The sequence below is a fragment of the Ammospiza caudacuta genome, chromosome 14 (assembly GCF_027887145.1).
Source record: "Ammospiza caudacuta isolate bAmmCau1 chromosome 14, bAmmCau1.pri, whole genome shotgun sequence".
Taxonomy (NCBI): domain Eukaryota; kingdom Metazoa; phylum Chordata; class Aves; order Passeriformes; family Passerellidae; genus Ammospiza; species Ammospiza caudacuta.
In genome coordinates this window covers 2693849-2720225 of record NC_080606.1, presented here as the reverse complement: position 1 = coordinate 2720225, position 26377 = coordinate 2693849, and positions in this window count along the sequence as shown.

Genomic DNA, 26377 nt, shown 5'->3' with positions numbered 1-26377 from the left:
TGAGAAGTCTGTGCTAATCTTTATCCTGGGAAGAGTTTGCTGTGAGCTGGTGCTGTTAATGTCTGTGCGTCCTTTGGCTTTTCCTTGAGGAGATTGTTGAGGAGCAAATACCAGACCTGGTCATTGTGTTCCCTGGTTTTTCCCTGGACTGTGGTGGTCTCCAGAAGGAGCCAAAGACAGCCAAGGCTCAGATGAGGCATTTGCACAGATATGAGGGTATTCTCCACTTGGCAGCACTTGCAGAGTGCCCTGAGTAGGTCAGTGGTGATGCCTATGGACTGCTGCACCTTAAAATGTCCTTTACAGCCTAAAGTCTGAAAATCAGTGCCCTAAACCACAGTCTGTTTGTAAAGGCAAAATTAAGCAGAAAATGCTGGTGCATGAACAGTGCCTGGAGTGGTTGTGTGTGGCCAGGGCATCACACCCAAAATGATCCCTGCACAAACAGCAGTTCTGGTAGAGAGTGAGGAGAATTTGGTTTTTTCACCTGTTTTCCCACCCCTTGCTCTCTCCCTGGTCTGCAGATTGCATGGCCTGTCCCATGGGTAGGGAGAGGCTGTCAAAGGAGCTTTCCTTTGGCAGGATGTGGCTGCTCCTCCCCTGGCAGGGCTCAGCCAGGAGCACGAGCTTCCTCAAGTTTTTTCAGGCATGGATCGATCGGTGAGCGCAGTTTAACAGCAGCTGCAACAAAAACCAGAGAGAGCGACAGAGAGAGAGAGTGAGCTCCATGGGCTGATCCCTGGGGAGAGGTGGAGAATTGTCGCTGTAATAAGAGAGACTCGGTCACAGTGAGTGTCTGTCCCTGGGAAAGGAGGAACAGGGACAGCCTGGCTGAGGCAGGGCTCAGGTGCTGCTCTCACCCTGCAGCTCTGCAGCCTGGCTGAGGCAGGGCTGAGGTGCTGCTCTCACCCTGCAGCTCTGCAGCCTGGCTGAGACATGGCTGAGGTGCTGCTCTCACCCTGCAGCTCTGTAACCTGGCTGAGACATGGCTGAGGTGCTGCTCTCACCCTGCAGCTCTGTAACCTGGCTGAGGCAGGGCTGAGGTGCTGCTCTCACCCTGCAGCTCTGCAGCCAGCCCTGGGTGCATTCCCACTGTGGCCTTGCCACATTGCAGGGAGTGCTGGTGGCACCGCTACCATTGTCCCCTGCTAAGGCCTCAGTGGGGCTGCAGGCTCCTGCCTGGGGGTGTGTGGTGCTGGTGGCACTGATGTGACACTGAGCCGCCTGGCAGGCACACACTGGGGTTCACCCCACTGTTCTGTGCCCCAGCTCTGAGGCAGGAATGGTTTGATTTGGGGCTGACTCCAAAAAATGGGTTGGTTTTGGTTGCTGGCTCCAGCTCATCCTTTGCTGATGTTGTTTTTTCAGCTCTGCTCATCGTCCTCAGCAGACTCACCCTTCATAGATGGTTCAGTGGTTTGGGTTGGAAGGGACCTTAGAGGTCACCCAGATCCACCCCCTGCCATGGGCAGGGACACCTTCCACTATCCCAGGCTGCTCCAAGCCCCATCCAGCCTGGCCTTGGGCACTGCCTGGGATCCAGGGGCAGCCACAGCTGCTCTGTGAACCTGTGCCAGGGCCTGCCCACCCTCACAGGGAACAGCTTTTTCCCCAATACCCAATTAAACCCACTCCCTTTGGGTTTAAAGCCATTCCCCCATGTTCTCTCTCTCTGCCCTGCTTTGTTTTGTCCCTCTGTGGTGGGGCTGTGCCTGTCATGAGCACTCCCCTGCCTGGCACTGTGCTGGGAGAGGTGAGAATTCCCTGCTGCTGCCAGCCAGGGTGGATTCCCACCCAAAACCACAGATTCCTGCCTTTATTGGGCTGTGCTACTACTGCTGGTTTGCCTGCCTGTGTAGTGGAGTGTGCACAAACCCAGCAGGCTTGGCTGAGCTCTCCATCTCTCTCCTGTGCTCCAGGACACATTTCAGGATTTTTTTCCTTCCCTTATTACTAAAAACTTGTGGTTTTTTATCTGAATTTGCTCATTGCACATGAAGAGCCCTTGGAGGAGGCTGTTAGTGGGGTTTAGTGTCTGAGCTGTGCCTGGTGAGGCTCTGGGATTGCTGCAGCCCCATCCTGCTGGGAGCCAGGGTTAGGAGCTGGCTGAAGGTGCTGGCAAAGTTCAAATTCACAGAACTGCCATTTAATTTTGGGTGTTTTTCATTTGCAATATTTTTCTAGTGAAGTTATGCTTTGGAACAAAGATAGTATTTTTTCTCTTAACCTAAATGCTGCATCCTCTATTTATTCCTTTTCCCTTCCCTGCCAAGCACAGAGCAGTCAATGGGTGGAATTTTTTGCAAGAAATTCAGACTTTTCAATTTAAAAAAAAAGTTGAGAACATGCCATAATGCTATGCATGTGCCAGTGAGCAAGTTGTAATGCACACAGCCAAATCAAAATGATCCCACCCTCACTTTTTCCTATCATTTACAAAAACCAGCTGGAAGGACTCAGCCCAGCAGACTGTGTCTCTAGCAAAGGGGAGCAAGAATGTTTGGGTGGTGTGTGTAATATCAGGTCCAGTGCCATCGTTTCAGGGCATGTGTGCTGGCTGGAAGGAGTGGAAATTCAGATATCTGTGTCTAAATCCGGATTGAGCTGTTCTGCACTGTTTGGTACTTGACTGAATCCATGCCCAGCCACAAAATGAAGTGAGTTGTGCTCATCTGATTTGGGGATTGAAGGTTTAAAATAACGTGTAATGTGCTTTAACACAGAATCATGGAATCATTTAGATTGGAAAAGACCTTTGGGATCATCAAGTCCAGCTGGTTCCACAGCCCTGCCCTGGCCACCACTGACCCGTGTCCCCAAGTGCCACATCCACAGGTCTGTTGAATCCCTCCAGATATGGGGACTTCTCCACTTCCCTGGGCAGCTGGACAGCCCTTCCAGTGAAAAATTTCATTTAATACCCAACCTAAACCTCCCCTGGCCCAGCCTGGGGCTGTTCCCTCTCCTCCTGTCCCTGTTCCCTGGGTTAAGATCCCAAATCCCTCCGGCTGTCCCCTCCTGTCAGGAGCTGTGCAGAGCCACAAGGTCCCCCCTGAGCCTCCTTTGCTCCAGGCTGAGCCCCTTCCCCATTTCCCTCAGCCTCTCCTGGGGCTCCCTCCCCTTCCCAGCTCCATTCCCTGCCCTGGACCTGCTCCAGCCCCTCCATGTCCTTCTCCAGAACTGCCCCCAGGACTGGAGGCTCCTCATCAGTGCCCAATGCAGGACAGATATCCCTGCTCTAAAGTTTCTATCAATAGGGTCTGTGGTATGCACCAGGTCCATGTTTGTTCTCCTAAATATGCATATTTTGCATAAAATGGCACATGAGCAGTTTTGCTGTTCTCAAAAATTGCCCAAATGTATAACTTTGATGACAAAAATCTTGTGGCTGAGAGGGAGTGGGAGCCACGTGGAAAGTCTGAGTCAAATGCTGTTGTTGCAGGTTGAATAGCACAGAAATGTATCTGTTTGAAGGAAAAACTATTTTTTAACAGGATTTTTAAGAAGTCCAAAGGACGAAGCTTGAAACTGTTAAAATAGTTATTTTCACTTCATGCCTTTTAGTTTATTTTGGGCTGTAATCAGTCAATAATTTTCTGTAGCAGTGATATGGCTCTGTTTTTTTCTGGCCACTGGAATACATGGGGTATTGTCTTGTTTTTAGAGCCAGTTACATTTTTCCTGCCCTTATGTATGAAAATATCATGATTTGCTGTTGCAAAAAATTAAGCTGCTGGAGCCTTGCCATGTTGGAGATAGGGCAAAGGTAGTTTTAATATCAATGTAAGCACAGAGTAATTGTCTGCAGTTTGGCTTTTCTTTTTAATAAACAACATCTTGGCTTTTTAAAGGAGATTTTAAATTACAGAGTTGTCTGTCAGTGCCCTCATGATGGTCAGTTTTCCCTGTGTTGTCCATGCAGGTGACCAGGGAGGATTTGGTTGGTGTTTAATGCTTCCCTGTCCTCGTGATGTCCATGGCTCCAGCCTGTGCTGCTGCTGGGGTGGCTGCCCATGAATATCCCCTGTGGAATCCCAGGATTTTGCAGTTGAGGAATAAATTAGGGAACTGAACATGTTCCACTCCTGTTCTTATGTGGCTTTTAGGCCCTTTGGAGGCTGCCACCAGAAAGGGCTTTTCCTCCCCTCTCTCTACTCTCCATCCACACTGGAGAGGGCAAATCCCAAAAGTTCCCCCCCAGAGCACCTCAGCAGGTCCTGGAGCCATCCCAGGGCACAGGGAGCGTGGCTGATGGATGGCAGAGCTCCGGGCTCAGCAGGAATCCGGAGAGGGAAGGAGCTGGGGTTGCTTGGAAAGATGCTGGGTAATTTTATTCCTTGTCATTTCAGCCACAACTCTGTGATAGTCTTTATGATCTTTAGCCATGCATTCATCTCAGTGCTGCTGAGCTCACACCACTGCTCTTCCACCATTATAGTGCAAGGTTTCTGTGCATTCCAATTGGAAATACATTTCTTTATTACACATTCTTTGACCTTGGCATGTTTGTAACCCTGGCGATTGTTAGAGGGGTAAAAGGAGGACTTCTGGGAATAATTGCCTTGTTTGTTCTTTAGCTCTGAAGCATTGATACCTGCAGTTCTGGGCTGAGATAATTAAATCTCAGAATCGCAACCGCACCGAGAGAATCTTTCTGTTTCTGCGGGCAACGTTTTATTTTTTCTGTGGGTATAAAAGTGCAGTTTCCATTTGCAAACCCTCCACAGTGGCTTTTGGAAATGGGTCATGCTGGATGTCCAGCTAGAACTGTTTTGCTTTGAGGTTGTAGTTCTGTGAAAGAGATGTCACCTTAAAAATAATCCCAGGAAAACGTGTGGGGAAGGGGAGTCAGGAATCAGGTGGCGCTTCTTGGTATCCATAGCGAAAACAATTTTAGAAACCACTCCTCTCATAAATACTGCATTTTTGGGATAGCTCTTCTTGTATTCTCTATTGCCAAGTGCACTGGCATGAAAGCAGCTTTCCTCAAAAATTAATCCATGCCTGCTGTCTTTTCCCGATGGGGTGACAAGCACTGTTGTAAGCAGAGCTGTGAAGCTCCATGAGAAAATTTAGGGCAAAAAAATTAAGGACTCAAAAAACAAAATGTTCAGATATTTTGAAAAAAAAAATTAAGAAAAAAATCCCCAAATCAAACAAAACAACCTTTTCCCATGGCAGCTTGAGTTGTGCTGGGTGTGTGTGGCTGTGCAGCCACAGCCTGGAGCTCCCCATTCCTGCTGCATCCCAGATCCCTCTGGCTGCAGAGCATCCCAGCACAGCTCAGCTTCAGCAGAGAATGGGAAGGAATCCTTCCCTGTGAGCAGGTAGAGGGTGCCCAGAGCAGCTGTGGCTGCCCCTGGATCCATAGAAGTGTCCAAGGCCAGGTTGGACATTGGGGCTTGGAGCAGCCTGGGACAGTGGGAGGTGTCCCTGTGTGCCATTCACATTCTCTGAAAAAAATTTTTGTCCAGGATTTTTCTCCTGGGAGGCTGAGAAGCCAGAGAGAAAGGAAAACAATATTATCTCATTTGCTTCTCCTTTGTTGTGCTCGTGTGGAATGTGTTTGGAAATTGTTTATCCACAGATGGTTGTTTCATTGGATTCTGGTTGTTTTGACTCTTTGGCCAATCGGGGCCAAGCTATTACAAGTTTTCATCATTATCTTTTTAGCATTCAATAAGTATCCTTTCTGTAGTATTCTTTAATATAATATAGTATAATAAAGTAGTAAATTAGCCTTCTGAGAACATGGAGTCAGATGCATCATTCCAGCCTTTGTTGGGGCAACCCTGCAAATACAATATCCCTGCCCATGGCAGAGGGGAGAACAGGATGATCTTTAAGGTCCCTTCCATCCCAAACCACTCTGGGATTCTCCTTTGTGGCTTTGCTGAGTAGGAGAGTGAATCTGCTCATTGGATTCACCTTCCTCCTCCATGAACTTGCACAAAGATCTTTTGTTTTTTCTTTTTAAACATTGCCCCAGTGTAAGAGTAGGCTTATACAGGAGCCAGTAAAAATGTGTTGTTTTTTTTTAATGTGTTTTCTCTGCTCTCTCTTTTCCCTAAGGACACAGTGGGATATTCTTCCAGTGTAATCGAAGTCATTTCAACACCTTGTTTTCTAGCACCTACAATTCATACAGAGAAACCTGCTTGTTCTGTGTAGAGTATCCAGAAAAAATAAAATAAAAGCAGAGGGAGGCTTGTTAGCAGCTGGGGCAGACTTGTTGTGCTTGTCAGGATGTCAGCTGTGTTCACATGGAGGCACGAGCCTGTCTGGGGTGAGAAGCAGCCTCGGGGAGACAAGGGCTGGGGGTGTCACCCTGTCACCCCTGCCTGGCTGTGAGAGCAGGAGCATCCCAGGGCTCAGGGAGAGCAGCATCCCAGTGTTCCTTTCCTGCTCTGTGGGTATCCAGAAGCCCCTTCCTCACACAGGATTTGTAGGATCTAAAACCACACTGGGATGAAGCACCTGTGTCACACAAATGGGGCCTTTTCCAGCTCAGCCATGTCTTATGTCACCTGTGTGGCGGCACATCCTCCGTGGAGGTGAAGCTGGAGGCAGGGGAGTGTCCAGAGAGGCTGTGGAACCTCCTGGAATACAGCTGGACATGGAAATCTTGTGCAGTAAGGAGATGGAACCTGTGGGATTTGACTGAGGGGTTGATGATGCGGGAATAGGGGAGGCCCAGTTTGGGAGCAGGACTTTGGCAAACAGGGGAATAACTCTGGGTTCTCATCACCCTTGAGCTTCATTCTGGGTGCAGCACAGGAGGAATTGAGAGCCTCTGTAGAGAGGCTGATCTGACATGCACATGGTAGCAGAAAGTGTGATGGAATTTGCAGAAATGAGAGCAGGATGGGTGTGTGTGCTTTCCTGCTCAAATCCTGTGTGGTGCACACCCCTCCAGAGGTCTCAGGGTGTTGGCTGAAGTTTCTTCTGAATTAGCCAAGCTGAAAGAACCCTCCTGGACATCAGGGCTGGGAGAAAAGTCAGGGAACTGCTGTGCAAATGGCATCCCTCACCTGTGCTGTGTGCAGGTTGTGCAGTTTAACCAGGCTCCTGTGACCACAGAACCCCTGAGGATCAGCACAGGGGCCTCTCAAGTGTGCTCATCTCACATGGTGTTACTTCCCAAGCAGAGGTAACACAGATCTAATCACATCTCAGCATAAATTCACATTAGCTGAAGAGTTAGGGATTCAGGAATGTGCCCTCTGAAGGCTCCCTGGGTTTTCCTGCCAAACCTCAGCACTTGGCTCTTGCTGGCCCTGATTTTAGCTTGGGTCATGCTTTATTAGAATAGCCATGTTTCATTTGCATATTAGCCTACAATATCATCATAGAGCTACCAAAATCCTCTTCTTTTTCAGGACTTTCTTCCCAGTTGTGCTGTTCCCTGTGACAGCACAGGGGTCTGAGGATGAGGGAAGAGATGAGGATCTGACTCCATGTTTCAGAAGGCTGATTTATTATTTTATGATATATATTATATTAAAACGATACTAAAAGAATAGAAGAAAGGATCTCATCAGAAGGCTGGCTAAGAATAGAAAAAGAATGGAATGATAACAAAGGCCTGTGTCTGGGACAGAGAGTCCGAGCCAGCTGACTGTGATTGGCCATTAATTAGAAACAACCACATGAGACCAATCCCAGATGCACCTGTTGCATTCCACAGCAGCAGATAACCATTGTTTACATTTTGTTCCTGAGGCTTCTCAGCTGGAAAAATCATAAGGAAAGGATTTTTCATGAAAGATGTCCGTGACAGTTCCCCCTCCTGTGCATCCTGAATTTCCAGTGGTGTTCCTCAGGCTGGGCTGTGGGGCAGGGATGGTGCAGGAAGCAGCAGGGTGGGATGTTCAGTTGGCCATTCTGTGTTGGGATCTCCCTCTGGAAAGCTCTGCTATTCCTGGTGATGGACAGATCTGTGCCTGCCCTGCTGCAGTGTCTGGGAGGTGCCTTCAGAGCAGAGCACTGTTCCCCTGACATGGGAGGGTGTGAAACAAGCTGCTTGGCTCAGCCTGGCTGCAAATCCTGCCTCAGCAAGCAACAAACATTGACATTTTCACTCGGTAAAAGCCTGCCAGCCCTCCTTGTAGTGTTTTGGGGAGGGGAGGATTGATCAAGAAGTTCATGATGACTTTATTGGGAGCTACCACAGGGGCTGCAGACAGCGAGCACAGCGCTGTGGCAGTGCTGTGAGACGGGGAGGAATCCTACAGACACAGACAATTCCATTAAGAACTGCAGAAAGCCCTAAAATGTATTTGCTGCTGTTCCTCTGCCTGGGTAAATGGGATCTCAGGAGCTGGGGATGCTCAGTGCCAGGTTTGCAGTGGGGAGCTAGAAGGGAGCCATCGAGTTTGCTGCAGGATGTTCAAACCTCCCTTTGTCGTGGTGATGAGGCAGTGTAGGGCAGCACAGGCTGCCAACCTCTGCAGAGCTTCCTCCTGTTCTCCTTCAGGAGGTTTGGAGAAAAGGAGAGACCCTGGGCACGGAGTGTGCAGCAGCCCAGGCTGGGGCACATCCATAACCCACAAACACAGCCTCTGTGGGTGCCAGGAGAGAGCCTCCACATCACCTGCCTGGCAGATTTTCCTTCTTTTGCAGTTTAACCTTTTATTAAAGTTCCAAAAAAAAAAAAAAAAATTTAAAAAAAAAGGGAAAAAAAAGGATACAGGAATGCTGAGGTATTTTATGGCTCTATGTCTGTCTGCAGCTCTGCTCAGCCTAGGGCTCTGGTTCTGGGGTTGGATGAGGAGCTGCTGTCTGCCATCCCTTAGCAAAGGGAAATAAATCCCATGTGCTCAGAGCTCTTGACTGCAGGAGCACTGCCAGGGACAGCCTGGCATCTCCATGTGCCAGTGGAAAGGTATTGCCTGGATATTCCCAGAGCAGAGAGGGGAGGATGACACCAGGATTTGTGGTGTGGAGTTTCCTATCAAATTGGCTGGTTTGGTTTTGGGTTTTCCCTACTTGCTGCTCTAAAATGCTCTTTTTAAAGGAAATTCCATGGTTTAGTCCTTCAGATAACAACCTGCTGGATGGGGCACAGCTACCAAGTGTCACTCTGCTGACAGGAGTCATTAAATGCTGCTCTAGGCTTGCATCTGCCTTAATGCAGTTTTTTAATTATCTCCTTTCAGTAGAAGGTTGATTTCAGTGAGTTGTTGGTGCACTCTGAGGTGAGCACAAGAATGTTTTGCTATTGAACATGTCCTCATCCAAAGGCTTAATCTGACCTGGCAGGAGCTCCTTGGGCAAAGTCTGATGGACTTGGAGACAGGGTTGGCTTGGGAAAGGTCTGTGGCCCTGGCAGGAGGGTGTGAGAGCTGCTTGGTTCATTTAAAGAAGGTCTAACAGGTTCTTTCCTCCCATTTTGTCTGTCTTTGCAGTTTTTGTTACCACTAGAGACCCACTGCAGTTTTGGGAGATCAGGGTGATTGCCTTGAGTCCTTCAGCTATGATGTGAGCTGGGGAGCTGTGCATTTCTGCTGATACTTGGATTTATTAAATTGGTCCAGGTTTAGATAAAGTACTTATGTGAAAGTCCACAACTAGATTACATCAGCGTCTAAGATAAGAGGGACAGATGCCAGAGATCACCGTGGAAGTTCTAAACCTCTCCTGGCTGCTGGACAGGTCCAGTCTGGTTCCCTTGCAGACATGTACCACAATCCCTCCAGACCAACTGTACATCCTAATAGGGCAACAAGATTTTCATCTCAAGTTTTCTGTTGTATTAATTTGATTCCATTTTTTCCTGCTTAAAGCCCTCCATGCTGGTTTTTCTGCTTGATGTTTACACCTTTCAAGCACATATTGATACACATCTCCTCCAGCTTAGCTGTGCTCTTGCTTAGAGCTGGATGTATTCAAATCTTTTGATCTTCCCAGAGAAATTTTTCACTTCTAAACCCTTAAACATTTTTGTTGTTTTCTTTGTACTCGGTTCCATTTGTCAATGTCTTCTCTGGTAATGAGGTGTCCAGAAGTGAATACATTATTCCATTTATGGATTAATTACATCTATGCAGAGAGGAGACTGGAACATCCTGCTATGTGAGACGTGTGTGTTCGCCTCTGAAACCAAACTGTCCTTTTAGCTGCCCCATCCTTCTGCAGTTTCATCTCCAGCTCCCTCTTTGGGTGGATGCATCCCCAACTCTACTTCCTTCTTGGAGCGTGATGTGGTTTGGTGATACCACCTCGGTTTCAGTTCTGTTTTTTCCAAAAGGAAAAATCTTTGTGTGATTTTGACATCTCCTTTCAGACCTGGCAGTTTGGGGAGGGTCTCCTCAAGAGGGCAGGGAGATTTCTTGGTGGTCCTGAGTGAAGTGAGGCACCTTCCCAAATTTGTGGTGTCCCAGGCAATCAAAGCAAGATTTCCTTTGTTTGTATTTATTTTTCCTGTCTAATCCTGCAATGCATTTCACTACATAGCAGATGAAACTTAATAAACTGTATTAATTCCTCTCCCACATTGTTAACAAAGGTGTTAAAATTAACTCTAACAGAGACCCATGTGATTCCTTGGCTTTGTTTCCAGTTGGCCTTGCAGGTGCTAAATCCTAATCCTTCTAAAGTTGGGAGAGGTGAAGCTGCTCAGTTTTTTGCTTTTAATTTTAGGATTGTCTCTGGAAAATGTTCCTGTAGTCTGCGTGGCATTTCCATTCTTCTTTTCCTTAAATAAATAGTTTGTGCTAAGTGACTGTGCCTGGAGAGGTGTTCTCTGTGAGACTCTATTGCAGCTTGCTGAGCTGCTCTCTGCAACAGAGACTTCTTTCTTTTTTCTTTTTTCTTTTTCTTATTTTTTGGATGTTCTCCCCATTCTTTTGCCTGGAACAGAACTTAATTGCATCCATCCATTTCAGTAATTTCCAGAATTAGGTATTAGCCTTATGTTTTGAAGGAATTTGTTAGATTTCCCTTTGAAAAAATAATTCTTTACAAACAACAACACTTTATTTCCTTGGTTAATTGCACAGATTGAGTGATTTGGCACATGTCTGCATTTTCCAGATACTCCCTTTTCCCCTCCTTCAGTGGAAGCTATTTTTGTAAGCTCACCATCACTCTGATAGCACAGGCATCTTCCCTTAATTTACTTTTGAAGACAAATTTAATAAAGGAATTCCCCTTCTTAGCCATATTGGAATCATTCCTTTTTATATTTTCTTAATTCCCCTACTTCTTCTTAACCAGGTTTTCCTGTGGATGTTTATAAATAAGTCTTCCCTCATTCCTTAATCCTTTTGTCCAGCATTAACTCAGACTGTATTTTATTGTTCCCATTTAATTGGCTCTGTAGGAATCAAATGTCCATGTGGTACATGCTTGTTCTCATCCTTGTACAAAAGAAAATTTTTCTTAGTACTCAGCTCTTAGGAAAGCAGCAAAGCCTTAAATGCTGTGGGCTTGGGGAGGGTCTCCGCTTGCAGGGTTTTGGGGTTTGTTTGGTTTAGGTTTTTTTGAACAATATTGTATTAATATTGTTAATAACTAATATAAACAATATTGTATTAATATTGTTTAAAAAACTAATAAAAACAACATTATATTAATATTGTTTAAAAACCTATTAATTAATATAATATAAACAATATTAATATTGTTTTAAAAAAGCCATTTATGTTCTTCTGAAGTTGCCAGGTGGCCTCTTTTCAGCATGGGGGTAATTTTTGGTCTCCCTTTGATTGTCTTAAGGATGCTAGTGGTGCCTCATGTGGAAAGACACTGGGAAAGTCTTACAGAAATGGGGCTGCACTTTCCTTTCCAGTGCAGGGGAAGCAAAGAGCCTGATTTACCTGAGCTGACACCATTTGTGACCACTGGTCCCCAATTTTAGTGAGCCTGTGATGAAAGGTTAAGGTCCAATTGAACTCTCCAACAGCTGCAATGCAAAATTATATCCCAAATAAATTCAGCCTAACTCTGAACTTCTCTCATTCACTTCAAATACACTGCAATGGGTTGGGCTGGGAATTTTGTTTTTTTTTTTTTACTTCTCATTACTTTTCAGTCTACATCTGGATTTGCAGCCAAAGGCTACAGCCTCTTGCAGTTGATTTTTTCAGTGCTGATAACTCAACACAATAATTTAGTCAACCTGATCTTCCCTGTTGAATTTCAGCTTATTGGCATTATAATTAATTTTGACATGTAACACCACCCCTCCAACTTTCACTCCCAAATCTATTAATGCGTAATGATGAAAAGTATGTGCTGTGCATAATATTGTTTGGGAGTTATGGATCTTCCATCCTTGTTGTCAGGGAGTAAAAGAGCATTAATGCACTAATTCCTGCTGGCTGCAGTTTGCTGGTGACTGGAGAAGTGCTAAAGTTTCTTATTTTGTGGTGACAGCTTCTCTCAGTCTAAACCAGGGAGGTTAGAGGTGAATTTTATTAAAACTTCATAGAATCCTGGAGTGGTTTGGGTAGGGAGGGACCTTTAATCTCATCTCATTCCACCAGGGAATGAGGGACAGCTCCCACCATCCCAGGCTGCTCCAAGCCCCCTCCAGCCTGGCCTTGGGCACTGCCAGGGATCCAGGGGCAGCCTCTGAGCCAACTTTTCCACTCCAGAGTCTTTCTGCTGCACTTCCCAATGTGCTAATCAATTATAAAACACTGGACTTGCTGCCATCACACCCAGTCTCATGGTGTTTATGGGGCTGAAGCATTTTCTGCTCAGTTTTCATTGATTTACAAAACCTGATGATGGCTGTTGGTCACAAAAACCCCAAATCTGTGGCATTTGCTGGGTCCCCAGGATGAAGGAGGAAAATGATGAATCTGACTCCATGTTCTTAGAAGGCTAATTTATTATTTTATGATCTTTGTTATATAAAAGAATGCTATACTAAAACTATACTAAAGAATAGAGAAAGGATACAGACAGAAGGCTACAAAAAATGAAAATGAAAAGTCCTGACTCCTCCCAGAGTCCTGACACAGCTTGACCCTGATTGGTCATTAAATTAAAACAATTCACATGTTGGATAAAAGAAAATCTCCAACCACATTCCAAAGCAGCAAAACACAGGAGAAGCAAATGAAATAATATTGTTTTCCTTTTTCTCTGAGGCTTGCCAGCTTCCCAGGAGGAGAATCCTGGGCAAAGAAGATTTTTCAGAAAATATGATGGTGACACGAATCCTCCCAAAAACCCCAGCTGTGCTCTGGTTTTTCTGAAGGCCATGAGTGATTCCATCATCAGAGTGTGGTTGGGTTTCATTTTCCTGCTGCACTCAGTGAAACTGGAATGCCCAGGAGGAATGAAGCCATAAAGGCACTGGAGGAAGCGCGTTAGGAGCAATTAGCAGAAATTCAGCAAAGCAGATGAAAATCAAATCTCTGTGCCACTGGTGGGTGGGAGGTGTTTGCAGGAGGGGAAAATGTGCTGGCAGCTCACAGGGCTTCATCCTCTCTGCTGTGGGATTGGGGTGGGCAGGGAAAGGTGGAGAGGGACTGGGGACGAGGGAGGGACAGGACACAGGGAATGGCTCCCACTGCTAGAGGAATATTGGGGAGGAATAATGGGATATTGGGAAGGAATAATGGGATAATGGGAAGGAATAATGGGATATTGGGATGGAATTTCTCCCTGTGAGGGTGGGCAGGCCCTGGCACAGGGTGCCCAGAGCAGCTGTGGCTGCCCCTGGATCCCTGGCAGTGCCCAAGGATGGACAGGATTTGGAGCAGCCTGGGATAGTGGGAGGTGTTCCTGCTCATGGCAGGGGTGGATCAAGATGGTTTTTTTCCCAACCCAAACCAATTTTATGAAGCCCTTCAGGCTTGGGACACGGTGAAAATTCTGGGATTTTCACATCTTCATGGCCAAGAGTCTTTTTATTTGCTTTATTTTTTTACTGTTACTGTCATGCCAGTGTGTTTGATGGAGATGCCAATTCCTGGCTGTTCTTGGGTTTGAGTTTTGGGGTTGTTTTGCTTTCCCCTCTCCTTTATTAAAGAGAAATAGGCTGATTGTGCTGCCTGGGGAGCAAAACCAAACAGCTGGTTTGGTTTGAGAACAGGAGGGGAGGAGAGCACAGGAGTGCTTGGAGAGAAAGGGAGCAAACATTTAGGGGCAAGCCAGTTTCACTTTATTCTGCAAACAAAATGGAAGCATTAGCAGAAGGGTCATGACTGATCTGCTGAGGGCTGGGGTGATGGTCTCAGTGCTTTTCACAATAACCATTCAGAGTGTGCCCTGTCCTTGGTGTGCTCTGAAGAGCCACTCCAGCCCTGGCAGGCTCTGGGAGAGGCTGAGGTGGAGGAGATTCTCATTATTTCTTCCAGCAGCAATGTATTATAACCCCATTGTTAGCAGCAGTGCTGCACTGGAACACTCGCTGAAAGGAAATCAAGATTGAAAAGGACCAAGATGAAGCAAAAATGCTTTGGCTGGATTCAGTTTGGGGGGCCTGTGAGGAGGGCCCCCCTCAGAGGGTTTGCTTCCTCTGAGGTGCTGTGAGGTGCACAGAGGTGCTGTGCTTCCTCTGCAAACCCAGGAAGCCTTGGGGAGGGATGGCTGAGGGGCACTAAATCCCATTTGGGTCACTAAATCCCATTTAAGTCACTAAATCCCATTTAGGTGGGGATGGGACTCACCTGACATAGGGGGGAGATGAGTGGGGGTCTGTGCTGGTGGGGCTGTTCCTGAGGTAGGATTGTATCCCCGCCCAGTGGGGTTGAAGATGGGTTGAATCTTTCAATCTGTGACAGTTCTGAAGGAGATTGAGACCTTGGATGGTTGTAGAGCTCCTGCTTCCCAAATATCAGTGGGGATCTGGGCACTTGGCAGCCCTGGGCATGTGTAAGGTCATGACAGCAAATGGGAGGAGGAGGAGGAGGGAGTTGTGGAGGTGAGGGGATGTCTTTGCACAGCCTTGGAGCTTGGGCAGTTGGTTCATGCTCATCCTCCTTTGCTGTGCCCTGTGCTGGGCCCTTGTCCAGCTGCAGGATCCCTGGGGATGGCCACAGCCCCATTCCCTGTCCCCCTGTGCTGCTGGGGGTGAGGAGATGGAAAAACCAGGAGTGATGTCTGGTCTGGGAAGAAGGAGGAGTGGGGGGAATTTGCTTTTCTTATTTCTGATCCGATTGGTGGTAAAAGAAATTGATTTGCCCAAGTTTTGGCCGTGGCAGTAATTGCTGAGTGATCTCTCCCTGTCCTCACCTCAACCCACAAATCTTTTCCTGTGTTTTCTCTCCCATAACCAGCTGGGGAGGGCAGGGATGGAGTGGCTGAGTGGGGGTCCAGCTGAGGTCAGCCCACCACAGTGTGCCAGTGCTCCTTCCTCTCCATACACACTCTGGAGACAAGAAATGAAAATTCCTTTTGGAAATGGTTCTCCAAAGCTCCTCAACCTGGGAACTGCTGCTGCTGCTGAGCAGCCTTTCTCCAAAAACTCCCGAATTATGGGTATTGTGAGTTTAATGTAAAGGTGTCAGGTATCTCTGAAGAGAAATTAAGAGAACGTCAAAGGTAAAAACTAAACAAAAGGGCAGACACAAAAAGGCTCTAAATGAGGTGGAAATTGCAGGCAAATAGACAATAGAAGAAAGTTTAAGTAGCAATTTGTACTCCTTTGCACAAGGAAATGCACTTCATTTTTAATAATAATAAAAAAAAAATCTTGGAGGATGCTGCACTTCTAAATACAGAGCTAAATATACTCTGGAAAAACCAAAACTGGTTTTTGTGCAGCCTCTCTGAATGCACATGCAGCAAAACAAAAGTGAGCAGTGATTGACAGAGTTAATCTGTCCTTAATAAATGTTTTATTTAAATATTCATTTTCCTCATTTGCATTAATCCCGTGCTGCAGGCCGGCTCTCAGTACAGAACCTGTTCCTGGGTCTGTGAGGAGCAGCCAGGATCTTCAGCTGTCCTCCCAGGATGAGCCTTCCCATGGGCATGGAAACTGGGAAAAGGATCATTTTCTCCTTGAAATGAGAGCCCCCCATTTGTCCTCTCACTTCATGTGAGATAAAAGCAACAGAAGGGACAAAAACCTTGTGAGGTGAGAGCTGCTGCTGTGCACTGAAGGTTCTTCATGATGATGATGATGATGATAGAGCAGAGGAGAGATGGGTGCATTTCCAAAATATTCCTCACAGTTTTTCAAAGGGAAAAAGTTTTTTTTTTCTGGCTGTGCTGGTGTGATCTGTCCCAGTCAGGGAGTTCTGGAGCTGGGCTGGAAGGCCTGGCTGGAGCTGAGGCACTTCAGGTGTCCCCTGGGAATGTCTCAGAGCTGTGACTGATGCTGGAAGCGTCAGGAGTTAACTCAGCACCCCCAGAAATCCATGGAAATCCATAATCCTCCAAGTGGGGCTAAGGTGGTTGTTTTCCATGCAAAGAATTGCTGGATTAGATGAAATGCCCATCAAAACTGCAGCTGCCAGGGATTTGGAGGGTGTTGCTAATTAAGGGATGTTTGTATTTGGTTCACATGTCAGCGGGAGAAGGAGGAACAGTTTCTTCCTCCCTTTTCCCCTTCCCTAATCCATATCTGAGCCACACCAGTGCAGCTCCTGAGGATGGCTCTGGTGGCACGTGCTGGCCCACAGGCAGAGCTGGCAGATTTGCTGTGCTTGGGATGCCGTCCCTGTTCCTGTGGGGCTGGGATGTGCTCCCCATCCCAGGGAAAGGGGGATTTGTCCAGGGGGCTCAGGAGGATGCGAAGTCCCCAGTGCCTGGTGCCTGCTGTGGTGGGGGCTTGGAGTGACATCAGAAGAAAAGAGGATGAGTGAAGAACTTCACCCAGTTTGTCTCAAACATTCTCAGAGTTTTGTCTGGGATCTGGGCTTGGCCAGGGCTGTTTTTGCAGCCCCAGGCAGGGCGTGGGGTCTTACTCCTCCCCAGCAACCCCAGGTGTGCCATTCTCTGTAGGAATTTCTTTATCTCACTCCTCTCAATGGGAAATTTGTCACTGCCTCCTCCCTGTTGCTCCCAACTCTAAAACATCACTGGGATAATATCTGTGGCATAGGGCTTCCTCCACACCTCCTGCTTCTCTGGCTCCACATCCCCCTAAATAGGGAACAGCCCTTAGCTTTCCACAGGGATTTTGTAGAACAGATTTGGTAGAGCTGAGGAACTAAGGATAAACACAAAATATTTCTGTGTTGTAGCACAGAGATCTTGATTTAGGTGAGAAATCAGTAGCATAAACAAGGTTAAGTGTTGAATTGAAAAGAAAGCCAGGAAAAAATGTCAATATCTTCTCGCTAAAAGAAAACAAAATTAAATGACCCCACCAAACCCCACCTTATCTATGTAAGTACTTGAGCTGGAATATCCACAATTCCTCCCGTGCCTGTGCAGGGTTCAGGTGCTCTTTAAAGCTCAGATTGCTTGTTTATATGTGAATTAGTGATAGGATTTCTGTACTGCTTGTAAGAAATGAGGCAGAATTTGTTTCAAAGATCTAATGAGTGCAGGGCTGTCTGCAGCCAGCAGAACATCTCTGTCCTGCCTGGAATCAGGCTCTGTCAGCTCTGCCTGTGTTTGCTTCAAGAGCTGCCATCACCATCAAAGATACTCACTGTAAATGATTCTGAACGTGTGCTTTTTTTGCTTTACAGCTATTTCTGCATATCCAGGATATTAAAGGGAATGTGTTTTCCTTGAAGGAGGTAGTTTGTATGTTGGAGTTCTTAGAACATGTGCAGAGCGCATTTGTTTTATCTCAGTTTATCTTATTTTGCCCATTTGTGTTTGTTTACAGGTTGGTGTGGTTTTTTTGTAAATCAGGTTTAATGCTGAAAGCCATTTATAGAACTGAATAATGCAAAGCTGACTCCTGAATGATGAGAAATGCTTGGAGGAGAAAGCATCTCATGTTGGGTTAGCCATGAGTGCCCCACAACGAGCAGGACAGCTGGATGATGCTACCTGAGGAGCTGGGGCCGACCACAGCTTCTTCTGCTCTTCTTCTCCAGATGAAAATCATCTGGAGAAGATCTGGAAATGATGATGATGATTTAGCATGCAACAACCTGGTCTAGTGCAAGGTGTCCTTGCCTGTGGCAGGGGAGTTGGAACTACATGATCTTTATGGTTCCTTCCAACCCAAACCATTCTGAGGTTCTAAAATCCCTTCTTAGAGATGTGGAGAGCAGATGCTGTCAATAAAAAGCAGTTTATTAAACTGTGGGTTTGTTTGGTTCATCACTTTTTGAGTGTGTCTGTGTGTGTGTGTATGTGAGCAAGAGGCTCAGGGCTGCCACTGTCGTTTCCAGAATTCAGCAGGTTCCTTTCTGCTGCTGTGGAATGAGTCAGTACAGTTCCTGCTTTGATTTACAAAATTGGATTTGAATCTCTTTGAAACCATTATGCTAAATCAATTTTTAACATAGCAGAGCAAGGAGGTACAAAGCCTCCCTTGTTCTCCAGTTGTGAACTCTTTGGATGAGCGAGCACTGTATAAACAAGACTCAAACAGCATCGGGGGGAAGGGCTTTGCCAGGGTCGAGCCATGGGGTGGTTTGGGTCAGAGGGAACCTTGAAGATCATCCTGTTCCACCCCTGCCATGGGCAAGGACACCTTCCATGTCCCAGGCTGCTCCAAGTGCCATCCTTGAAAATTTTCAGCGATCCAGGGGTAGCCACAGCTGGCACAAGCCTGCCCACCCTCACAGGGAAGAGTTTCCATCTAATATTTAACCTAAATTTCCAGTTTGAACCCGTTGCTCTTTGTCCTGTCACTCCAGTTTCTGATGGAAGAGCCATGGAATAGAGTTTTGCTCTGTTTGTGGCTCCAGGAGGATTTGAGATCCCTCCATCCTTTGGTTTTTTGGGTCTCCCCCCCCGCCCCAGCCCAGCTCCAGAGCTGTCAAGGCTCAGATGAATCACCCCTGAGAAGTTTGGGATTTCTGGCAACAACACTAGCATTGGGCAATCATCCAAATCTGCAAGGCACTGATAGGAATGAATGGGAAGCTCACGTGGTTCCATATGGAAAGCAGGGCAGGGAGAGTTTTCAGATGACTCTGAGGAGACAGACCAGCCTCCATTTGCCCTTTATCCTCCTCCTCTTTTCCCAAATCCATGCTATCTCACTATCCTGTAGGTTGGGGAGGGGACAAACCCTTTTCAAAACACTACATATGAATTCCAGACAGCATTTCAGGCTGCTCAAATGCTCACAAAATTCCAAATTTTTCCTTCCCATCCTTGCCTGGTGCCCATTTGGGGAGGCCAATTGCTGATCCTGTTTGGAATCCTCACCCAGCAGCTTCTGCCCCCAGCTCTCCAGGGAAGAAAGTCTGTCAAAGAGCATTTATAAGCTTTATGACTTTAATTAAAACTTGCAGAACGAGACCTTCCAGAAAATTTCACTGGCACTTTTAAAGAGCCATGTCACTGAGCCCTGACCCCATTATTGTTTTTCTTCTCTTCTGGGGGAAAAAAAAAAAAATTTGGTCTGTTTTACTCCTCAAGTGAAAAAGGGCATATGACATGTTATACTTGACCGAATTATTGTTTATCAAACCAAAAAATAAGCATAAAGGTTGACTGCAAAATAACTAGAGTTAGGGAGGAAGATGAAGAGCAGGGAAATTTAAATCGTCCTAAAAATCTCCTTTAGGATAAAAAATAAGTCTCATGCAAGATTTGGGCAATTTGCTACATGATAAGTCTGATTGCCTGAGAGTTGAGGATATTCCTGAAACAATAATCCAGAGCTGGGAAAGGGGCTCAGCCTGGAGAAAAGGAGGCTCAGGGGGCACCTTTGGGCTCTGCTCCCAGGGACAGGGACAGAAGGAGAGGGAATGGCCTCAGGCTGGCCAGGGCAGGCTCAGAGTGGATGTTAAGGACAATTTCTTCATGGAAAGGTTTGTCCAGCCCTGGCAGAGCTGCCCAGGGCAGAGGTGGAGTCCCCATCACTGGCAGGATGTAAAAACCCCCAGGGATGTGGCCCTTGGGGACATGGGTGATGGTGGCCTTGGCAGTGCTGGACTGCATCATCTCAGAGGGATTTTCCTGCTGAAATGATCTCTGTGATTTCCTGATTTAAGAGCCTGGGGTCAGAGCTCATCCTGTCTGTGCTGTCTCATGGTATTGGATATTTCTGGCTTGTGTTTTGTTCCTGCCACTGCAGACCCACTTCTGTTGGAACAGCTCCATAGCTGAGCTCCTGGGGCCTTTACTTTGTTGGGAAAACATGGTTCTGGTCCCTGGTTTTGGCCAAAATGGCAACTTCTTCCTAATCACCTTCTCATTTGAGAGGGAGCACCTGGATTTGCTGATAATCTGTGATTATTCCATGCTAATCTTGCCATTGTAGAGGATGGCTCTGCTTGACACTCAGCAGATGAGTTCATTATTTTCCTTTATATCATCTGCCCTCCAGGCCAGACTTCCCAACAGCTTTTGGTCCATCTTTGTTACCTTCAGTGTTCAACATGGATTAGTTCTCTGTGCTCTCCTTGCCTGTTGTAGGTAGGATTGTTCAACATCCCCAAACCCTATCATTTTCTGTTCCTTGGGTGGCAGTTTTACCAGATCAATCTGGTTGTTTTGCAGGCTGTGGGGTGTGTGGTGCCCTTTGGAGTAGGCTAAATCCCAGGATAAGGCTTGCCACAAAAGCTCAGGGTTACAGGCAAACAGGAGAAAATCACTGGAACCTCCCAGTGCTGCCAGTGCTGGAATATAACAAAAAAAATAAAATTCAAAATGCTGCACTGAACTACTTAGTTCTGAGCCAGGATCCCAAAATAACCACCTTTCAGTTGGTAAAATAAATTATCAAAGTCTTTCAGATCCAAATGTAATGCTTGGGCAAATTAATCCATTGTTGTATTGTTATAGTGCTCTAATCATATTTTTATATATCCCAGGAGCTGGAACTAAGAAGCATTTTGCTGTCAGTGCAAACACAATAATAAGAATAGTCTTAACAAAGTGACGTGCACTTAGTTGACTTTCTGAAATACATTTCAGCAGAAATTACAGATGCTTTTTTACTTTTCATTATCATTAAGGTCCAAATAACTTCCTTGTATTGAAACCCAGGTTTACTTTATCTCCTTTAATAATTATATTGAGGCTCATTATGGACACCTTGTTTGTAATTCTGGCTTTTCTCATTGAATTCTGAATGTGTTATTACAAAAGTATGTACTTTAACAGATGGAGTTATATTATGGCAACGTTTAGTTCCAGTTGATCTTTTCTAAAGAGCATGCTGAGTGATCTCGGGCTAAATACAACCAAGGCAGCATCTAGCTGGATTTTTATTTTATTTTTTTTTCCCCTAATAGCATTTTCCAGGCTGCTTGGGGGAAAGCAGAAACCAAGAAGTGCCACTGGATTGAGCAGGGCAGCTGGAAAAGGTGGGATGATGAGGATGTGGTGATGGGGAAGAGGTGTGGAAGCTGCATCAAAGGCAGGGGAGAGTTCTCCAAGAAAATATCATAGTTGATGTCAAGGTTGTCTCATTTGCCAGTGGGATATTGCTTTAATGGTGTTCTTTTTTCCTCTCCAGTTTACATAATGAGATCAAGCTAATTAAACCATGTCTAGCTCTGGGAAAAGATCAAAATGTGAGCTTTTTTTATTGCACTTTATTAAAACCTTCACCCTGTAATGGAAGATTATAGGAAGTACTTTGCTACCAATGCATCTTCCTCATCCCTGAAAAATGCAGCTCCTCTTTTTTACCAGAAGTTCCTTGGTTTTCATTGGTTTTTTCTCCAAGTTGATCATGTTTTGGGAGCTCCCAGAAGGTGCACACTGATGAGGTTGGGTAGATTAGGTATAAAGGTAATAATGAGTAGGTGCAGTGAGGTGTTTCATGCCAGCAACAGTGAAACCTCCTGAAAAGTGTCTTTTTCTGTAGATCTGTGGAGGAGTTGCTTAGCCCAGTTTGTTCAACATGTGACGGTGTTCACAGGGGTCTGAGGATGAGGGAAGAGATGAGGATCTGACTCCATGTTTCAGAAGGCTGATTTATTATTTTATGATATATATTACATTAAAACTATACTAAAAGAATAGAAGAAAAGGATCTCATCAGAAGGCTAGCCAAGCTAAGAATAGAACGAAATGATAACAAAGGCTTGTGTCTTGGACAGAGACTGTGATTGGCCATTAATTAGAAACAACCACATGAGCCAATCACAGATGCACCTGTTATATTCCACAGCAGCAGATAACCATTGTTTACATTTTGTTCCTGAGGCCCCTCAGCTTCTCAGGAGGAAAAATCCTAAGGAAAGGATTTTCCATAAAGGATGTCTGCAACACAACACATTCCTTGTCCCACACAGCTGGCTGGGAGGACATTCAGGGGCCTCCCTGGGCTTGAGAATGGTTTTCTTTACAGCCTCCTTACAGCTGAATGTATGTTTTTCCCATCCAGTTTTGCATTCCTCAAAAAAAAAAAAAAAAAAAAAAAAAAGACTCAAAACCAAACCAAACAAAAACAAAACAAACCCCCACCCCCCCCCCCCAAAAAAAAAAAAAAAAAAAAAGAACAAAAGGAATGCAGGGGAATGAAGAGATGGTGATTTCTGTTGAGGTTAAATGCAAACAGGGCCTCACTGGGGGGTGGTGGTGGCTGGGTGCTCTCCCTGCTGGGCCAGGGGTGCTGTGGGGTACCCACAGGGGTGGCTGGTGTCTCACAGAGGCCTGGGGTACCCACAGGGGTGGCTGGTGTCTCACAGAGCCCTGGGTGCCCATAATGGTGGCTGGTGTCTCACAGAGCCCTGACAGAGTGTCCACAGGGGTGGCTGTGTCTCCCAGAGGCCTGGGGTGCCCACAGTGATGGCTGGTGTCTCACAGAGCCCTGGGGTGACCCCAGGGGTGGCTGGTGTCTCATACAGGCCCACAGGGGTGGCTGGTGTCTCACAGAGCTCTGGAGTGCCCATAATGGTGGCTGGTGTCTCACAGAGGCCTGACAGGGTGCCCTCAGGGGTGGCTGTGTCTCACAGAGCCCTTACAGAGTGCCCACAGGGGTGGCTGGTGTCTCACAGAGCCCTGACAGGGTGACCCCAATGGTGGCTGTGTCTCACAGAGCCCTGACAGGGTGACCCCAATGGTGGCTGGTGTCTCACAGAGCCCTGACAGGGTGCCCATAATGGTGGCTGGTGTCTCTCAGAGCCCTGACAGGGTGACTCCAATGGTGGCTGTGTCTCACAGAGCCCTGGTTGCTGCTGGCTCTCCCCTCTCCAGGGTCTCAGATGGGTCCCCCTGGTGCCAGTGCCTGTGGGGGGGTGTTGGTGGCACTGCTGTCACCTCCCAGGTCTGCATTACAGGAGCTTTCCAGGCTGGTATTAAGGCAGGGAGCTCTTGCCAACATCAATATATGACTGTATTAGATCATCATAATTATATTTCAAGCTGGAATGATTTCAGTGGACTGGGAGGCAGCAAGGCTCTCCCAGGCCTTCTCCCCTTGCAGAGGAGCTGAAGTTCAGGTGCTACTTTCCCCTCCATCTCAGCTCTGGTGGGCTGGGATGGAAGCTTCTCATGGCTGGGCTGAGTTGCAGAGTGCCCCTGAGGTCCCACTGAAATCCCAGTTTCTCCATTTGGAGCCTTGATGGTGACTTGGAAAGAAAGGAAGGGAAAAGGAGGGAAGCTTTTGTTTGGGGTGTGTTGGGTTGTCCCCACCTGGCAGGGTGGCACTGTGGCTGTGCTCTGCCAGCTCTGAGCTCTTCCTCACCCTGCCAGGTTCCCCCACAGCCTGGCAGGGACTGGGATGTGCAGAGGGACCAGGACATGTGTCCTGTAGGATTTCCCTGCGTTGGTAACTGCGCTCCTGGTGAATAATTGATAAATAAAGTGTGGAAGCAGAGCTGGATCCACAGGGGTCAGCACCAGCCTCTCCTCGCCTTGATGGGCTTTTAGATGAGGCCCTGCAGAATAACTGATGGTGGGTTGGGTTTTTTTTTTTTAAATCTGTGCAAGATCTTAAAATATATTAGGGTTAATGAAATCAGTGCAATTGGGAAGCGCTGCTGTGACGGACAGATGGCCAAAAGCACTTGGAAGCACAAGTGGGTTTGCACCAGAAGGAGAGCTGGGATCTGGCTGATGGATGCCCCTGGTGATGCAGGAGGAGGGAGCACCCTGAGCTCCCACCCTGCTGAGATGCTGCTGCTTTGCTCCACCTCAGGATCCCAGTCCTGCTCTCCTCCCACTGCAATAAATCCCAGCCCATCCATGGAAGCAGCATTTGAGTTCCCAAGTAAATTTTTTTTTCTTTTAAAGAAAGCAGTCCTTGTCATAATTCAAGATATGTGTGTGCTTTCTTTTCCTGTTCAACTCGAGCAGCCACTGAACACACTTAATAATGTTTTTTGCAGTATTTCGGTGGTATGAATGTACATGGAAATTACAGCAAAGGCATCATTTTTTTAACAGCTGTGTTTAGTTGAATAACAGATTTAGAAAGTGCAGACTTTAATTAATCTGTGTTTTCTGCTGGGATTTCAGCACCATCTGATTTACTTTTCATGGCTGAAAAGTGTAATTGTAGTTTTTTCCCTTTAGCTGCGAGTTTATCCTCCCAAGAAATCAATTTGGTTTTTCTTTTTCTTTAAGCAATCTCAATATCAAACTGATGGTACCTGGTATGCAATACAGGTAATGCCCTGGCTCGGGCTGCTGTGGAGTTGAGAACAAATATCTCTCAAAAGGTTTGCCTGGAAATGCTGGTTTTCCTCTTCCCTATCACAGCAAGCATCCAAATCCTGTACTCTGGGGCTGGAGGGCAGATGGGTGACTGGAAATTCAGGACTGGTGTTGCTGCAGAAACCTCTGAGCACAAAGGATTTTTGTTATCTTTGATTCAGTTTTGTTAGTTGGAATTATGGTAGGGAGAGACTCTCTGTGTGCTTGCTCCTCGTTGTAAAACATGTTTGTGTGAGATTGTTGCTGTAACTCTGCAGATGTTCCTCAAAAAATTCACTCCTGGAGGTGCTGGGGATGCCTGGGGATCACAAACAGTGGTGGAAGCAGAGGCAGGGACCGGGGGACTGCAATGTTAAATTGCATTTCTCATGCGCTGTTGATCACTCATTGCTCTGTCTCTGCCAGGATCAGTTGTGAGTGTTGTGAACATGCAGAGCTTCTGTGGCTTTGGGATTTTCCTTTAAAATCAGCCTGTTGTGGCCATGTGTCCTTGCCCCACCTCTGCCTTTGCCCTGGGACAAAGCTCCCTAAGCTGAGAGGAGAATTCCATGCCTGGGAGGTTGGAATTGCTCGGTCAGGCTGCTCCTGTCAGTGTCTGCTGGCTCTGGAGAACCCACAGGGGAATGAATGAGTGTCCTTGTCATCCAATCCTTGTGTGAACCTGGCTCTTCTTCCCTGTGAGGTTGTGAGGCCCTGGCACAGGTGCCCAGAGCAGCTGTGGCTGCCCCTGGATCCCTGGCAGTGCCCAAGGCCAGGCTGGACACTGGGACACCCTGGGACAGTGGAAGGTGTCCCTGCCCATGGCAGGGGTGGCACTGGATGAGCTTCAAGGTCCATTCCCACCCAAACTATTCCATAGTTCCATGAAGAAGGAAAGCTGCTTGGACCCTCTGTGAGTAAGGGTGTGCTCCCAGCAGTGCTTGTCATGAGCTTTTTACAAAATAAGTTCTTTGTCATGAGTTTTTTACAAAATAAGGGCATTACTTTGCATTCTTGGAGAAGTCTGTGTAATTTCAGTTACTGTCAGATGTCCCTTCCCCCCTATTTCTATTTTCTAAGGTTGGTGTGGGGTGTGGTGTCTTACAGTAGCAGAAGGGAAGCAGCACCTTTGGAGTTAGAGTGGAATCTTAGCATGGCTGCTAATCTGAATAAGAGAAAAAAAAATCTTGATGGGCTTTAAAACTTATTTTAATTAAGGTTTTTCCTTTCATCTCACCAAAGCTCTGAATGAGCTCCTTCATTCTCCCACAAATACTCACAGTCCCTGCTGGTGCAGGCACTCATGAAGAGCTGCAACTGAAGGGTCACATCCAGACTGGGAAATAACCTGTGCCCAAAATGAACTAAAGCAGGGTTTGGGCAAAGTTAAAAAAGCCCAAACTACCCAAACTGCCTGCCTGGTCTGGAGGGTGCTGGGATCCTGCACTGGGGTCCTGTGCTTCCCAGCTTTAGTGAGGAACAGGGAACTGGGAGAGCTGCTGCTACCAGCCTGTGGAGCTGTGGATTTGACAGGCTGGGTATTTAGCTTTGTAGAGGCTTGTCCACACACTTGGGCCTTTTTTTGGTGCTCCACAACCTTTGGTGGTTTTGCTCCACACCCTTGGATAGTTTTTGCTCCACCACACCCTTCCATGGTTTTTGCTCCACAACCTTGGAAGGTTTTGCTCCACAACCTTGCATGGTTTTTTGTTCCACAGCCTTGGAAGGTTTTGGTGCAGTG